Here is an 18017-nt window from a genome sequence, read left to right as displayed (position 1 = left end):
CAGGTTCGGGATCCAGGACTGGATCCTAGTAACCACGGATGCAAGCCTCCGAGGCTGGGGGGCAGTCACGCTGGGAGTAAACTTCCAAGGAAGATGGTCAAGTCAGGAAACTTGTCTCCACATAAACGTTCTGGAGTTAAGGGCCATTTACAACGGCCTTCTGCAAGCGGAACATCTTCTTCGAGATCTACCCGTACTGATCCAGTCGGACAATGTAACAGCAGTAGCGTACATAGACCGCCAGGGCGGAACGAAAAGCAGTGCGGCGATGGAAGAAGCCACAAGGATTCTCTGCTGGGCAGAAAAGCATACAAGCGCTCTGTCAGCGATCTCCTCAGCAGACACGATCTCCATCCAGGAGAGTGGGGCCTCCACCAAGAAGTCTTCGCAGAGGTGACAAATTGTTGGGGAGTTCCTCAAGTAGACATGATGGCATCTCGTCTCAACAAGAAGCTTCAGAGATATTGTTCCAGGTCAAGGGACCCTCAAGCAATTGCAGTGGTTGCACTGGTGACACCGTGGGTGTTTCAGTCTGTGTATGTATTCCCTCCACTTCCACTCATTCCAAAAGTTCTAAAGATCATAAGAAGAACAAAGATTTGGGCGATCCTCATTGTCCCAGACTGGCCAAGGAGGGCTTGGTATCCAGATCTTCAGGAATTACTCATAGGAGATCCCTGGCCTCTTCCTCTGCGCGAGGACCTATTACAACGTCTAAACATTACCACCGTATTTGGAGAAAATATGTTTCTTGGTGTGAATCCAAGAAGGCTCCTATGGAAGAGTTTCGGCAAGGACGTTTTCTCCATTTTCTACAAGCAGGTGTGGATGCGGGCCTAAAATTGGGCTCAATTAAGGTACAGATTTCAGCCTTATCAGTTTTCTTTCAGAAACAATTGGCCTCCCTTCCAGAAGTTCAGACTTTCGTGAAAGGCGTGTTGCACATCCAACCTCCATTTGTGCCTCCAGTGGCACCATGGGATCTTAATGTGGTGTTGCAGTTCCTTCAATCACATTGGTTTGAACCTTTACAAAAGGTGGAGTTGAAGTTCCTCACTTGGAAAGTGGTCATCCTGTTGGCCTTGGCATCTGCAAGGCGGGTGTCTGAGTTAGCGTCGGTCTCGGTGTTGCAGCTTTGCCGAGCAGCTACTTGGTCGGGATCAAACGCTTTTGCTAAGTTTAACAAGTTTGATACCGTGGCCGATGATGACCTCAAGTTTGGTCAATCGGTGCTGCAGAGTCATCTGCACTCTCCCGCCCGTTCTAGAGCTTTGGTATAACCCCATGGTTCTAATGTGACCCCAGCATCCTCTAGGACAGTGGTTCTCAAACTCGGTCCTCAGGACCCCACACAGTGCATGTTTTGCAGGTAACCCAGCAAGTGCACAGGTGTATTAATTATTCACTGACACATTTTAAAAGGTCCGCAGGTGGAGCTAATTATTTCACTTGCTATTCTGTGAGGAAACCTGCAAAACATGCACTGTGTGGGGTCCTGAGGACCGAGTTTGAGAACCTGTGCTCTATGACATATGAGAAAATAGGATTTTAATACCTACCAGTAAATCCATTTCTCTTAGTCCGTAGAGAATGCGTACTGTATCTGCAGTCATTAGTTGTGGTTACACACATGTTGTGTTATGTTTATTGTCAGCATGGCAGGGAGCTACTCGTTGCTGGCCGGGTTGCAGTGGCTGCGTGTGACATTGCGCAGCCGCCGTGGCCCGCCCCCCAATAGCTCGGACATGCCTGCATTGCCTGGACCGCGCCCCCTAAATGGCGGCCAAATGTTGACGGCCTGCCCCCTCCTACCCAGTGACCGCCTCTGTCTGTCAATCAGGCAGAGGCAATCGCAAGGCTAAGGCAGCCGTCGGCTGTCTGCCATGTGCCGGCGCACTGCGGCGTCGGCGCATGCGCAGTTCAGACCTGATCGCTGCTGTGCGAAAACGCACAGCACCGATCAGGTCTGAATAGCCCCTAAGTCTTTACCAGCAGGAGATACTGGAGCTCACTCCAGGCTGAGAGACAACAAAGCACTGACAGCTTGCCAGTGCCGGGACTTGGAACTTATATCCCTTGCTCACTGCTGACTGGATGAGGGATTCACATGACGAGGAAGTGGTACCGGACAGAGCCCAGGAAGGTCAGCTGACAGGAACTGTCATGGAGACGTCCATAGCTGGTTTTGGAGGGAACGCCAGCGTTGTGGGACCACTTGGAGGTAGTAATGGCCACAGAGTCAGCGGAGACTGTATCTGGTGACCACTGGAGTCAGGGAGGCACATAGTATAATGACAACACGGATAATGCTGTGTAGGCACAGCATGAAGAAACTTGCTAAATTCAGTATTCACACAGAAGGTTAAACAGCATAGGTGCAGCTTGTTAGCAAGTCTTACCTTCCAGACAGAGAACTCAGCACTGAGGGAACTCATGGTACTGGTTAGCTTTTTATCCCAGTGAGCAGAAAATATGCAGGATTCAGGACAGATGGCAGAGGTAAGTCATCAAATGATATGAGTTTAGACAGGATTGTGACCGCACCTCTACATGCAGCCCAAAAAGTGCCCACCGAGCGTGTGAAATGCACATAGATGATAACTGGTAATATAAACTTGATGGATGGCCAGCCGGATCCATCTGGCCAACATCTGTTTAGAAACAGGCCAACTGCGCTGAGTAGCATCATAAAGCTCAAATAAGGCATCTGATTTGCGCAATGCTACAGTACAGGCTACATAGATACGGAGAGTCCGAACCACATCCATTGAGTGAGTAGACATGATGTCATACGACAACACCGGGACCACAATCGTCTGGTTGATGTGGAATGCAGAAACCACCTTGGGAAGGAAAGCTGGCTTCATACGAAGCTCTGTCCTATCATCATGAAAGAGGAGTTAAGGAGGTCTGCAGGACAAGGCCCCAAACTCCAAGACCCTCTTAGCTGATGCTAAAGCCAACAAGAGGACTGTCTTCCAAGACAGGAACTTAAGTTACACCTCCTCCAATGGCTCAAACGTGGAAGACTGTAAAAAGGTCAGCACAAAATTGAGGTCCCACAAAGCTGTAGGTGGAACAAAAGGATGTTGCACGCAAACAGCTCTTTGGAGAAAGGTGTGACACTCAGGTAAAAGAGCCATATGTCTCTGAAAAAAAGACGGACAAGGCCGACACCTGAACCTTCAGCGATCCCATGCATAAACCAGCGCTCGAACCCTTTTGGATGAAAAGGAGCAGATCGGGATGATAGAAGAAAGCGATGGAGAAACCCTGGCCTCACACCATGCCAAATAAGATCACCAAATATGATATTGGGTGGCAGTCACCGGTTTCCTTGCCCTGAGCATGGTGGGGGCAACGGACTTGGGAATACCTCTGCATATGGAGAGCGGCCTCAAAAGCCATGCTGTTAAATGCAGCCACCATAAGTCCAGGTAGATAAATGGATCTTGCTGCAGAGGGTTCAGACTCAGAGACAATGGCCACCGATCGTATGCCAGCAGCATTTTAAGATCCAAGAACCATGTCCGTCGTGGCAAATCTCAAGCCACCTGAATGACAGTGGTGGATTTGTGCTTGATGCACTTGACAACCCATGGAAGGAAAGGGAAAGGCGGAAACAGGTAGTTATGGCACCACCAGAGCATCTGCCACTGGGTCACACATCATGGAGCAGTACCAGGGTAACTGATTGTTGTGCCAGGAGGCCATGAGATCTATCTGTGGCCTGCCCCAACATTGGAAGGGCCCATTCTCCAGGATGCTGATCTTGACGACTGAGGTAGTTGGCTTCCCAGTTCTCCACCCCCAGAATGAACACTGCAGATATCACCACCGTATGATGCTCTGCTCAACGCAGGATGCAACTGACCTCATGCATAGTCATGCAGCTTCGGCGTTCCCCCTTGCCGATGTATGTAGGCTATGGCTGTGGAGATAGGATGCCTACAGAAGAGCATTGTAGACTGCTTGGAGTTCCAGGCAGCATCATCTCCTGACACAATCAGGGCCTTGGAACTGGTGGGCAAAAACTGGTGTCTGTTGTCAGGATTTTCCAGTTCCAAATGCTGATCCACCAACCTGCTGTTACATGGCTGAATTCAAGCCATCAGAGCTGGGAAATGTGGGTCTTAGGGGACAGACAGATGAGACAATGCATGTGAAGATGTGACCCCAGCCACAAAGACATAATGTGTGAGAACCTGGTGAGTCAGGGATACATGTTCTAACAGAGTCTGTTGTGACAGGGCCTTGATAAGGAGGTTGTCCAAGTATGGGACAATAGTCACTCCTAGGGATCGGAGGTATGAAATCATTACAGACATCACCTTGGTGAACGCCCTGGGTGCAAATGACAGACCAAATGGGAGCCTGAAACTGTGAATACCTGATGGCAAACCACAGGATTTATTGCAGTGGGATGTAATGACATCTGAGTTTTGCAAGAGGTGTGGGATGCTGGGTGATCTCTAATATGTTTTTAAACTTGCAGTCATTTACAAGGTATGTTTTTGCCTTGCAAGTGACTGCCACTTTAAAAAAAACGTCCAAGCTTGGCCAGCATCCCGCACCTCCGGCATTACTTACTGCCGCTGGTGTGGTTCCCATATGTGTATGTGCAGCATTTATGACCATGGCCACCATGAACTCTGTAGGTTCCAATCCAGCAATCACTGAACGAAGGGATTCCATCCTGAACCAGTAAAACATTAAGGAGAGATTTAATGATTTCGGATTCAAAATGGGCCTGACAGAGCCATCCGGTTTCAGGGCTACAGACAGATTTATAGAAAACATAGAAACATAGAGTGTGACGGCAGATAGGAACCACTTGGCCTATCTAGTCTGCCCCTTTTTACCATATTTTTTACCACAAACCTTATTTGATCCTTATTTCTGTGTAAGGATATCCTTATGTCTATCCCATGCATGTTTAAATTGCTCTACTGTCTTAGACTCTACCACCTCTGATAGGAGGCTATTACACTTGTCCACTACTCTTTCTGTGAAGTCATTTTTCCTCAAATTTCCTCTGAACAATCTACCTCCAGTTTCAGTGTATTTCCTATAGGTCAGATACATAACACAGAGTAATGGCGTCCCATAGACTGACTATAAAGGAAGCTTTTGATCGCCTAAATTACTTTCTAGGATTGGCCTCCACAGCCAAATTATGTCCTCTGATCTGACACTATATAGTTCTTCATCTGCTCGGGTGTTCAGCAACGGATTTCTGTCGTACACTCTCTCAATTTCTAATGGTACTTGCTAAGATTTGACTTGATATACAGTTCTCCGGCATCAGTTGTGGTTCAAATAAGCTTTGTTTGTTTGCGGACAATGTCCTCCTTTTTGTCACTGACCCTCTTTCTATGCAACCTTATTTACATTTAATCCTGTGTTGCTTCTTACTATAAATTGAATACGACCAAGACAGATGCCCTTATTAACCTTTCCAATTCTGTTCTTGCGTTACGTTCTTCTTATCCATATAACTGGCAAACTGTTTCCATCTGATACATGGGAATCAACATACCTCCTTCCACTCTACTCGGTTTTTGAGGTGAACATTGAACACTTAGGGCTAGATGTAACAGGGTGCGATTTTTGAGGTGAACTAAAAATCGCATCAAATCGCACATTTGAAACTTGCTATTTATAGTAAAAAATCGCAAATGTAATAGGGTCTGATTTTTAGTGTTAAAACAGAAATCGTACGCGATTTGTTGCGATTTTTTTTGTAAAGGAAACATGCAATTTTTAGTAATGAAAACATGCAGGGCTTTTTTATGTTTTCATCACTTTGTGCACTTAGCCAGTAGCATGCACAAATCAGTGAGATCCATGCATGCTTCTGTCTGTAAAAGTAAAGAAAGTGATTAAAAAAAATACAAATGTGCAGGTCCCCCCCAACACACACACAAGTATAACCAGCCCCAGGCTCTTGGACCGGTCCTGGTTCCAAAAATGCCTCCATTTCAGGTATGGGATAAATTAGTGTCTAAAATCCCTGGATTCCCTCCTCAGTTTTCAGCTCTTTAATTGCGAGCAATTGTCAAATTTATCCCTAATCTCAAACTCTCTCACAGGCAAGCTTGTGGTATAAAGTCTCTCAGCAACCTTTTTAGATTGCAATGTTTTGCTTCCCTTCTCCCAACTTCAAAAGAGATATTCTATCCCATATTTTTGAACTGCTTTATTATTTTCAAATCCAACACTAACTAAACAGTCTATCTAGTCCTCCGCACGTCCCTGGTACTCAGGTACCCACATGTTCCCTCGCCACTACTATCAAGGCTCGTATGAATTTCTATGGTACTAAAAGTGAGATACAGTCAGGATCCCGGCTGTCAAAAGGCCGAGCCGGAATCCTGACCATTGATCAGAATGCCGGCACTGGCATCCCGAATAGGATCACAAGCCAGCGCTGGCATCACGATAGCCAGGATCCCGATCGAGTGACTGCCAGAATATCGGAGCGGTAAGCGACTGGAGTGAGGTTAGGTTTAGGCTGCTGGAGGGAGGGTTAGGCTGTGAGATCGGGGGTTAGGTTTAGGCTGCGGGGATGGGGGGATATGGTTAGGCACCCCCAGAGATTGTTAGGCGTAGGCTGCGGGGAGGGGGGGGGGGAGTGAGGCACCACCACGGAGGGTTAGGGTTAGGCTGCAGTAAGGAAGGGTTAGGTGGTAGGGATAGGGGGTAATCCATGTTGGGATTCTAAACAGTAGATTGCCATGGTCGGTATTCTGACCACAGGCATCCCACCTGCCGGCATTTCAGCCCCAACCCCTAAAAGTGACATATCCTTCTGGTATAAATTCCTCAAAGACTTAGTACCTACACCCAAATCAAATGACCACAAGCACTTGGAGACTAATCTCGGACTCTAGATTTCTAATAGTCAGTGGCGTAAAATATATTCTTATTATTATGATATGTCCTGATGCTTCAATCACTCCAAAATCCACGTAAAACTTTTAAATAGGCTGTATCTTACCCCTGACAGATTGTACACATTTTGGCCTTGTTCTAAATATTGTTGGTGTCAGAGCGGTGAAGTAGGCCATACTGTATATTTCATATTTTTGGGTCATGCCCCTCTTTACATGCTTTTTGGGTAGAGCTTTTTCAAATGGTTAACAAAGTGCTATCTTTAGATCCTTCCCCAACTCTAGCCTTGTTGAACATATATGCCCCCTCACGGGTCAATCCCATCACTGATATGTTTTAGGTCATATATGCATAGTAGCTCACCCCCCTCTGTCCTAAAAGTTTTCCACAAGGTACATTTCAATTTGGAAACAAAGTTTATGCTTTATTTGTCCACAGCATCCTCCCCATTTGTGCGTTGGATGCCCTGGCATAAATATGTGATAACCGGTGAGGGTGCTCAGCTTATAACACAGAACTCAGTCTGATCCTCTTCAATTTAGTTTAAATGATGCAGAGCCTCCTTGATTTCTTTGATGTTATTCAATATTTTTTTGCTTGAGGGAATGTTATTTATTTATTGCTGGGTCTATACCTATACATTTGTAGCTCATATGTCATATGTGTTTATATTAATACACCACACCATCTGGTATTATCCTATTTCAATAGTCACACTGTATGCAACAGCAGCTGAGACAGGCTCTTGTTAAAAAAAAACATTTACTCTCAAGCACCAACTGGTGTTATTATTTTATCTAATAGTCTCACTGTATGCAACAGCAGTCTACACAGGCTCTTGTTTAAAACATTTACTTCCAAGTTAAGCTACGGCTGTACATTCATGTGATATTTAGCTGTCAGTGATGAAACAGTTACTCACTGCAAGCATTTATCTTTAAGTGATCTAAGTATCATTACATATCTTTATTTGATACAATTGCTAATAATGAAACAGGCTAGATAGAATTATGGATTCATTACAAGATTCATATAGATAGTTTCTTTGGCAATCTATGAGGAAACCACATATTGTATATATTAATACATTAATTTAATGTGTCTATCAAACTACATAATTACTGTTTCTATGCAAAGCTATTATATAAGAAATTACAAGTGTGGGAGGCATGTCCTTACTGTGTTTAGCTATCAGCAATAAAAACAGTTATTTATAAGAAAGTATCTGCTTTCAAACGATTCAGCTACAATCATACACCTTTGTTTGGCAGAGCTATTAACAACAAAGGCAACATACAACTATTACAACTATATAATACCTAGAGAAATGCTATAATATAATAATTGTCAGTGATAATATTCACCAGAGTTGTATTTAATGTTGCTGCAATATATTGCTAACAGGGCATGCTTATATTAATGCACTACACCATTTGGTGATGATTTCTTCTTATTATAGTCACATTGTATGTAGCAGTGGATGATATAGTTTACTATTAAGAGCAATTATTTTCGAGTTACTCAGTCATAATTACATATTCCACCGTGTTCTCCTGTCAGTAATAATAACACAGGTATCTGCTGAAAACATTGATTCCTAAGGGTTCCTGCTACAATTACATAATGCTATTTGATATAGCTACTGATAATAAAGATAATACACAATTACTGTAACCAATTAATGCCATTATATGAGTGATCATATTGGCTTTTACATCACACTTACCGTAATACAGTAATCCTTTAGGAACATATTGGACATTGTCATGAGATACCTAATTTATGGATTGATTATAATCTCACAGATTAACTACACTAGAATAATTAGATCCGTAAGTGTTTTACTATACCAATTAAGCAGAATTAATATAATATAAGACACAGGTAGCGAGCTTTTTGGTTTTAAGAAATTCACTTTATTCAGTTATTTCACTCACAGTTAGTATTTGTTGTATTGTCAAAATTTCGTCTTTTTGGAACAATTTTAATGAATTTATTAAAAGTAAAATTTTAAAAATTATTCTACGTGCGCCAACAAAGAGACATTCTTTGCTCTCCTTTTTCTTCTGTATGATATTATTGTCTCAGGGTGCACCCCCAAAATCCAGTAAACATTGATTGTCTTATTAAAGGATATTAATTGGGGCCTTTTTTGGAAGTTAACATTGCCATTTGATTAAGCTAGTGCAGAGCACATCCCAATTTCCCTGTCCCTTTTATGCGCAGAGAGGGGCTGTGCCTGGAGAGCTGTGCCCGGGGCAGACCGCCGGACAGGGAGAGCGCTGTGCCTCAGTGTCCCGTGGCTGCAGCCATTCTGGGACTGGGGCACCAGAGAAAGTGAATACTGGGCTGGGTGTTTTCCCTCTCCTATTTGGCCAGATCTGTGACTCCGCCCATCGCTGTGACTCCGCCCAGCGTTAGAACGCCAGGCACAGAGTCACAAGTCTATTATATAGGAGATATAATATAACTATGAGTGTCTTTGGAAACTAAAGCCATTATCCTATTAGGTGTGATCCTTTTTCGGTAAATAAAAATGGGCTGCAAATTTTGACAGATGGTCATTATCGCACTATCCAAATATAGGCCATACTGTATTTATTTATCTGCCAAAAAAGGACCCACGATCGTGCAATATTTACTTATGGGGTCCGTATCTATGATACATATGCTCTAAAGACTGAAGAGGTTATAGTATGGGGATAGATATGACAGTGATTTGAGAATCAGACTTCTGTGCAGCTATTCACGCAACTCATTATAGAATTTATGGATCAGGTATTTTGGGATCCTATTATCATGTTAAGAGAATATTCTGTATATTTGAGTGTCCTAAAAGGGTGTAAGGAGTGAGATGGAGTTTGTGTGTGTGTGTGCAAAATAAATGTGCAGTGCATGGATAGAGTAGACACAATCTGACTGTTTGTGAACTGTAATCTCTGACTAAAGTTCTTGTGAAATGCCAAGACACAGAACCGTATATAAGCAGCACTGCACACCAAAGAAGTTAGCTTGTTCACCACCTTCACAAACTCACTATGGAACTCAACAGAAGCCACTGGAGAACCATGATCTTCTACAACTTCAAGATTGGTCTGCAACAGTAGGAGAGCTTTGAGCGACTGTGAGGTGAATTTTGGGAGGAAGCACCATCCCAAACCACTGTGTTTGCATCGTTTACAAAATTTCAGCATTGGAGAGTGTCCCTGGAGCACTACGGCTAACGAGTGTCCACCATCACTGGGTATTACATGCGTGCTATAGTTGAGGTGGATGTCAGGATGACCATGGCCCAGTTAGAGAAGGAGATCGGCATCTCATCATGATTCATCTGCTTGATACTTCATGAAAAGCTTGGCCTGAGAAAGGTTTCTACATGGTGGGTGCCCCATTACTTGACTAAAGAGCAGAAAGAGACTCATGTGACTTGGTGTCACAACATGCTGGCGACTTTGATGGTAGTCAAGCAAACTCTGTCTGGGAGATCATAAGTGGTGATGAATTCTGGATCTACAGTTTCAACCCCGATACCGAACAACAGTCGGCCCAGTGGACCCCAGTTGGAGGTCTGTCACCACAATAGTTCGGACATGAGCGCAGCATGGCCAAGCAGATGGTGGCTGTTTCTGTGGCCAAGACTGGTCCTGTAGCTTCCGTACCACTTGTGTAGCAGCGCACCGTCACGAGAACTGGTACGCCAACCAATGCCTGCTGCAAGCGCTGGAGACCATTTCCAGGCATCATCCAAGAAGTCATGCTCGTGGTGCCCTTCTCCATCGCGACAACGTACCTGCCCACAAGTCCAGGAAAGTAGTGGATTTTCTGTCCCATGTACGCATCTAGGAGTTTTTTTTTATCTTCTGTACAGTCCAGACCTGGACCCCAGCGACTTCATTTTGTTCACACAAATCAAGCGCAAGATGCATGGGATTCATTTTGAGTCACCAGAAGCTGCAGTGGAGACCTTCATCTAGCATGTAGAAGAGACACACCTGCTTCGGATTGGTCCAGTTGTTCAAACCAAGTGGTTTGAGTGCATGCAGCTTTGCATAGACTCCCCTTGCGAATACTTTGAAAACATTTAATGTTCACTTTGATTTTAAATATAAAACTTTTTGTGCATCCGGAAACTTATTGCACACCCCTCATATGTATCCAGCAGAGGGGGGAGGTTGCATAGGAGAAATGTGGTGATGGGAGAGATGGAAGGGGAAAGAGGGCGAGAGCAAGATTCCGTCTCATAAAAATTCAAATGCAAAAGGAAGTGTTTGTAGGATATAAATGCCTCCTGTTAGCATTTGCAATATTCAAGTGCTGCATCTGAGGATGCAGCCTTGGATCACGATTTGTGATGGTTTCAAGCACCGGCCAGCTTGCATAAGCTGAAGTTTACTCAGGATGGCCATCAGATCCGGACACCTGGGTCCAGGAAGTCTATGTTCGACGATGCAGACCATGTACCGGTCACGTCTTCTAAGCGGAAGCGATGCTCTTATTTTGAAGGACAGTGCAGGGTGCACTCATGCTCCACTTGCGAGTGATAGTTCAAGAACTGTTCTGCACATGCGTAGAATTGGTCTTGCACCTGTGCAGAGACGTAATCATCGTATTTGTACGTAAACCATAGGGTTTACAAACAAATATGAATTAGGCCCAATGTTCCTTAGTAGTGTTCCAATAGCCAAAAATCAATTGAACTTGGATTCAAAATTTCACTGAGTAAATGTCAAAATGTAACCAGTACACTTTGAATAGTCTGGGAAATTGGACGCACATCCTGTTTCTTATCCCCATCGTTGAACCTCAAATAGCAATTAAACTGCAGCATAATACAGTGCATCCGGAAAGTATTCACAGCGCTTCACTTTTTCCACATTTTGTTATGTTACAGCCTTATTACAAAATGGAATAAATTGATTTTTTCCCCTCCAAATTCTACACACAATACCCCATAATGACATCGTGAAAAAAGTTTTTTTTTTTTTTTTGCTAATTTATTAAAAATAAAAGACTTAGAAATCACATGTACATAAGTATTTACAACCTTTGCCATGAAGCTCAAAATTAAACTCGGGTGCATCCCGTTTCCACTGGTCATCCTTGAGATGTTCCTACAGCTTAATTGGAGTCCACCTGGGGTAAATTCAGTTGATTGGACACGATTTGGAAAGGCACACACCTGTCTATATAAGGTCCCACACTTGACAGCGCATGTCTGAGAACAAACCAAGCATGAAGTCAAAAGAAATGTCTGTAGACCTCAGAGAGAGAGAGGATTGTCTGGAGGCACACATCTGGGGAAGGGTACAGAAAAATATCTAATGCTTTGAAGGTCCCAATGAGCACAGTGGCCTCCATCATCCATAAATGGAAGAAGTTCGGAACCACCAGTACACCTTCTTAGAGGTGGCCGGCCGTCTAAACTGAGCGATCGGGGAAGAAGGGCCCTAGTCAGGGAGATGACCTAGAACCCGATGGTCACTCTGTCAGAGCTACAGTATTCCTCCGTGGAGAGAGAAGAACCTTCCAGAAGGACAGCCATCTCTGCAGCAATCCACCAATCAGGTATGTATGGTAGAGTGGCCAGACAAAAGCCACCCCTTAGTAAAAAGCACATGGCAGCCCACCTGTAGTTTGCCAAAATGCACCTGAAGGACTCTCAGACTGTGAGAAACAAAAATCTCTGGTCTGATGAGACAAAGATTGAACTCTTTGGCGTGAATGCCAGGCGTCATGTTTGGAGGAAACCAGGCACCACTCATCACCAGGCCAACACCATCCCTACAGTGAAGCATGGTGGTGGCAGCATCACGGTGTGAGGATGTTTTTCAGTGGCAGGAACTGGGAGACTAGTCAGGATTGAGGGAAAGATGAATGCAGCAATGTACAGAGACATCCTGGATGAAAACCTGCTCCAGCGCGCTCTTGACCTCCGACTGGGGGGACGATTCACCTTTCAGCAGGACAACGACCCTAAGCACACAGCCAAGATATCAAAGAAGTGGCATCGGGACAACTCTGTGAATGTCCTTGAGTGGCCCAGCCAGAGCTCAGACTTGAATCCGATTGAACATCTCTGGAGAGATCTGAAAATTGCTGTGCACCGATGTTTCCCATCCAACCTGATGGAGCTTGAGAGGTGCTGCAAAGAGGAATGGGCGAAACTCCCCAAAGATTGGTGTGCCAAGCTTGTGGCACCATATTAAAAAAGTCTTGAGGCTGTAATTTATGCCAAAGGTGCATCAACAAAGTATTGAGCAAAGGCTGTGAATACTTATGTAAATGTGATTTCTTAGTTTTTTATTTGCAACAAATTTGCAAAAATATAAAAAAAAACTTTTCACGTTGTCATTATGGGGTATTGTGTGTAGAATTGTGAGGGGAAAAATAGGAATTTAATTCCTACCGGTAATTCATTTTCTCGTAGTCCGTAGTGGATACTGGGGTGACATTAGTACAATGGGGTATAGGTCGGGTCCATTGGAGCCTGGCACTTTAAGAAATCAGTCAGTGTGTGCTGGCTCCTCCCCTCTATGCCCCTGCTGGAGACTCAGTCTAGGAAAACTGTGCCCAAGGAGACGGACATACTTTGAGAGAAGGATATAAACACAAATAGCGGTGAGGAAACAAACCAACACACAACAATAACGAAGATAGCAGAGCTAACCAGAACAGAGGAAAGCAACACTAACTATAATAAAGGATAGCAACACTAACCAAACATAGAACAGTAGTGTACACTCTAAGCTTCTTTCGCAGGGCGCTGCGCCCTGCCCCTTTTTTGAGTGACAGAATGCCGCCCTGCCCGTTTGTGCCTGCCCTGCTGCCTTGCTAAGGACTGCTCTTCTCCCCCCGCCGCGCTGTCACTTCTCCCCCCACCGTGCTGATAGCTCTCAGCTGAAGGCGGAGACAGGGTCAGCGTGCAGTGGGGAGGAGCAGCCAATCAGAGCCTGCGGTGTCTCCCGCCAGTCCTCCGGCATGGTTTGATTCACCCTTACCATGGCGCTGCGCGCTGACCTGGGCTCCGCCGTCAGCATCAAGAAACCGGCCCCGCTGACCCGGCACAGCGCTCTCCTCCGCAACGATGAGTGCCGCTCTGCATCTGCCCTGTGCCCGTCCTCCCCTTCCTCCTAGTGCTCTCTCCCTGTTGCAGTGTGCCTCAGTGTTCTCTCCCTGTTGCAGTGTGCCTCAGTGTTCTCTCCCTGGTGCAATGTGCCTCAGTGTTCTCTCCCTGGTGCAATGTGCCTCAGTGTTCTCTCCCTGGTGCAATGTGCCTCAGTGTTCTCTCCCTGGTGCAATGTGCCTCAGTGTTCTCTCCCTGGTGCAGTGTGCTTCAGTGTTCTCTCCCTGGTGCAGTGTGCCTCAGTGTTCTCTCCCTGGTGCAATGTGCCTCAGTGTTCTCTCCCTGGTGCAATGTGCCTCAGTGTTCTCTCCCTGGTGCAATGTGCCTCAGTGTTCTCTCCCTGGTGCAGTGTGCATCAGTGTTCTCTCCCTGGTGCAGTGTGCCTCAGTGTTCTCTCCCTGGTGCAGTGTGCCTCAGTGTTCTCTCCCTGGTGCAGTGTGCCTCAGTGTTCTCTCCCTGGTGCAGTGTGCCTCAGTGTTCTCTCCCTGGTGCAGTGTGCCTCAGTGTTCTCTCCCTGGTGCAGTGTGCCTCAGTGTTCTCTCCCTGGTGCAATGTGCCTCAGTGTTCTCTCCATGGTGCAGTGTGCCTCAGTGCTCTTTCCCTGGTGCAGTGTGCCTCAGTGTTCGCTCCCTGGTGCAGTGTGCCTCAGTGCTCTGCCTGGCGCAATATGTATAACGTGCTCTAACTGGCGCAGTGTGTATAGGAGGTTCTATCTGGTGCAATGTGTATAACGTGCTCTATCTGGCGCAATATGTAGAACGTGCTCTACCTGGCGCAGTGTGTATAGGAGGTTCAACCTGGTGCAATGTGTATAAGCAGCACTATACTATTGTGTGGTATAATGTGATTTGGTACTATTATGTGGTCACGCCCCTTCCCCACTCAACAACTCCCCTAAATTTTTCCTGCACGCCTCCGGCGCGCACTGTCCATGCTTTCACCTATAGGAATGGGAGCACCAAGCATTATAGTATGTACGTAATTTTGCCCTTCTAACTTAAAAATGTGCCCTCATGAATGAAAAATGTGCCCTCACAAATGAAAAATGTGCCCTCCCCGTGATCAGCACCCTGCCCTAAAAAAATCCTAGAGTGAACACTAGAACAGGGACAGCAATAGCAGACCCAACCAAGAACACTTACAACCAGGTAAGCAGGAACTTGAAGTACTGAGGTGGGCGCCCAGTATCCACTACGGACTACGAGAAAAGGAATTACCGGTAGGTATTAAATTCCTATTTTATCTAACATCCTAGTGGATACTGGGGTAACATTAGTAACATAGGGAAGTACCAAAGCTCCCAGAACGTGTGGGAGAGTGCTGAGACCCCTATAAAACTGCCTGACCAAACTGAAACGTCATCACTGGCCAAGGTGTTGAACCTAAAGAACTTAACGAACGTGTTCGAACCAGACCAAGTAGCTGCATGGCACAACTGTAAGGCCGAGACACCCTGAGCAGCAGCCCAGGAAGAACCCACTGACCTTGTGTAGTGGGCTTGGATAGAATTCGGCAACGGTAATGCTGCCAAAGAATAGGTTTGTTGAATGGTCAACCTGAGAAGCAGGACAACCAATTTTGGTAGCATCATAAAGGACAAAAAGGGAGTCAGACTTCTTGTGACGAGCTGTCCTCTTGACGTAAATCCTCAAAGTCCTCACAACGTCCAAGGACTTTGGAGCAAACAATGTGTCAGACAGTACCGGAACCACTATCGTTTGATTAATGTGAAAAGCCAATACCACTTTCGGCAAAAACTGCGGGTGAGTCCTGAGCTCCGCCCCATCCTCGTGACATATCAAATATGGGCTCTTACAGGATAAGGCACCCAATTCTGATACACGTCTTGCAGACGCTAAAGCCAGCAACGTGATTGTCTTCCACGTTCGATATTTCAAGTCTACACTATGTAAGGGTTCAAACCAGTCCGACTGTAGAAAAGTCAAGACCACCCTGAGATCCCACGGAGCTGTGGCTGAATGTGAATAACACCCTTAAGGAAAGTCTGTACTTCTGGGAGTACCGCTAGTTGTTTCTGGAAGAATATAGGGCCTAATTCTGAGTTTATCGCAGCAGCAAATTTGTTAGCAGTTGGGCAATACCATGTGCACTGCAGGGGAGGCAGATATAACATGTGCAGAGAGAGATAGATTTGGGTGTGGTGAGTTCAATCTGCAATCTAAATTGCAGTGTAAAAATAAAGCAGCCAGTAGTTACCCTGCACAGAAACAAAATAACCCACCCAAATCTAACTCTCTCTGCCCATGTTATATCTGCCCCCCCCCTGCAGTGCACATGGTTTTGCCCAACTGCTAAAAAAAATTCCTGCTGCGATCAACTTGGAATTACCCCCATAGAGAGAGACGAAATCTGAACTTTGATGGAGCCTAACCGTAGGCTATTATCCACACCTGCTTGCAGGAAAAGCAGAAAACGGCCAAGTCGAAATTCTGCAGGAGGATATTTTCTACCCTCGCACGACGAGACATATTTCTTCCAGATATGGTGATAATGTTTTGACGTGACCACCTTACGGGCCTGGACCATAGTGGAAATAACCTTGGATGGGAGACCTTTTCTAGTTAAGATCTCCCTCTCAACTTCCAAGCCGTCAAACGTAGCCGCAGTAAGTCTGGATAGTTGAGTGGTCCTTGTTGAAGAAGGTCCTTGAGTAGCGGCAGAGGCCAGGGTTCCTCTAGAGACATGGTTAGGAGGTCCGCGTACCAGGCCCATCGAGGCCAATCAGGGGCAGTTAGAATTCCCAAAACTCTTTCCCTTTTGAGTCTTTTTAGAACTCTAGGAATGAGAGGGATTGGAGGGAACAGGTATACAAACTGGTAGTTCCACGGCGCCATCTGAGCGTCCACTGCTGCGGATCCCTCGTTCTGGAACAGTAACAACAGAGCTTCTTGTTAAAACGAGAAGCCATCAGGTCTATCTGTGGACAGCCCCATTGGTGGACCAGTTGCTGGAACACCTGAGGGTGAAGGCACCATTCCACCGGATGGAGGTCGTGCCTGCTAAGGAAGTTCGCTTCCCAGTTGTCCAGTCCTGGAATAAATATTGCTGAGATGGTGCTTGCATTGGCTTCCGCCCAGAGGAGTATCTTTGACACCTCTCGCATTGCGGCCCTGCTTCTTTTTCCTCCCTATCGGTTGATGTACGCCACCGCCGTGGCGTTGTCCAACTGCACCTGGATGGCTTGATTCCGAAGGAGAAAGGAGGCCTGCAGAATAGCATTGTAAATTGCCCTGAGTTTCAGGACATTTATGGTAAGGGGCACCCTGGGTCACAGCAGCCCAACCCCTGAGACTGGTATCCGTTGTCAGAAGGATCGAAGACTGGGTGCTGAAAGACCGACCCTCCACAAGGTGAGAGACTTGTAGCCACTGCAACAGGGAGATATGTGCTTTTGGCGAGAGAGTTATACTCTGGTGCATATGTGGGTGAGATCCTGACCACTTGTCCAGCAGATCCAGCTGGAACGGACATGCATGAAACCTTCTGTACTGTATTGCCTCGTAGGAGGCTACCATCTTGCCCAGTAATCGAATGCAAAGATGAATCGAGATTTTGCGGGGTCTGAGCACCGATCAGATCATAGCCTGGATAGTCAAGGCCTTGACCATTGGAAGGAATACCTTCTGACATACCGTGTCCAGGATCATTCCCAGGAACTGAATTCTCTGAGATGGTTCCAGGTGAGACTTCTGGAAATTTAGGATCCATCCGTGGTCTGTAAGCAGGCGAGTTGTCAAGTTGATACTGTATAGCAGCTGTTCCTTGGACACAGCCTTTATCTGGAGATCATCCTAGTACGGACTCCCATCTTGCACAATTGCAGCATCATCTCCACCATGACTTTTGTGAATACTCTTGGAGCTGTGGAGAGACCAAAGGGTAAGGCCTGGAACTGGAGATCCAGTACCGCGAAGCGAAGGTAAGCCTGATGAGGCGGCCATATTGGGATATGACGGTATGCATCCTTGATATCCAGAGA

At 45.8% G+C, this 18017-nt stretch overlaps 1 protein-coding gene across 2 annotated transcripts in view; it reads right to left on the bottom strand.

Annotated features, from left to right (window-relative positions):
* The window catches only part of GLA (galactosidase alpha), a 649316-nt gene that overhangs the window by 185434 nt on the left and 445865 nt on the right, over positions 1–18017 (bottom strand). The window lies entirely within an intron of this gene.

This window comes from Pseudophryne corroboree, chromosome 8 (assembly GCF_028390025.1).
Source record: "Pseudophryne corroboree isolate aPseCor3 chromosome 8, aPseCor3.hap2, whole genome shotgun sequence".
Classification (NCBI taxonomy): domain Eukaryota; kingdom Metazoa; phylum Chordata; class Amphibia; order Anura; family Myobatrachidae; genus Pseudophryne; species Pseudophryne corroboree.
The sequence above is the reverse complement of the archived record's forward strand: the minus strand, read 5'-3'. Positions and strand labels throughout refer to the sequence as shown.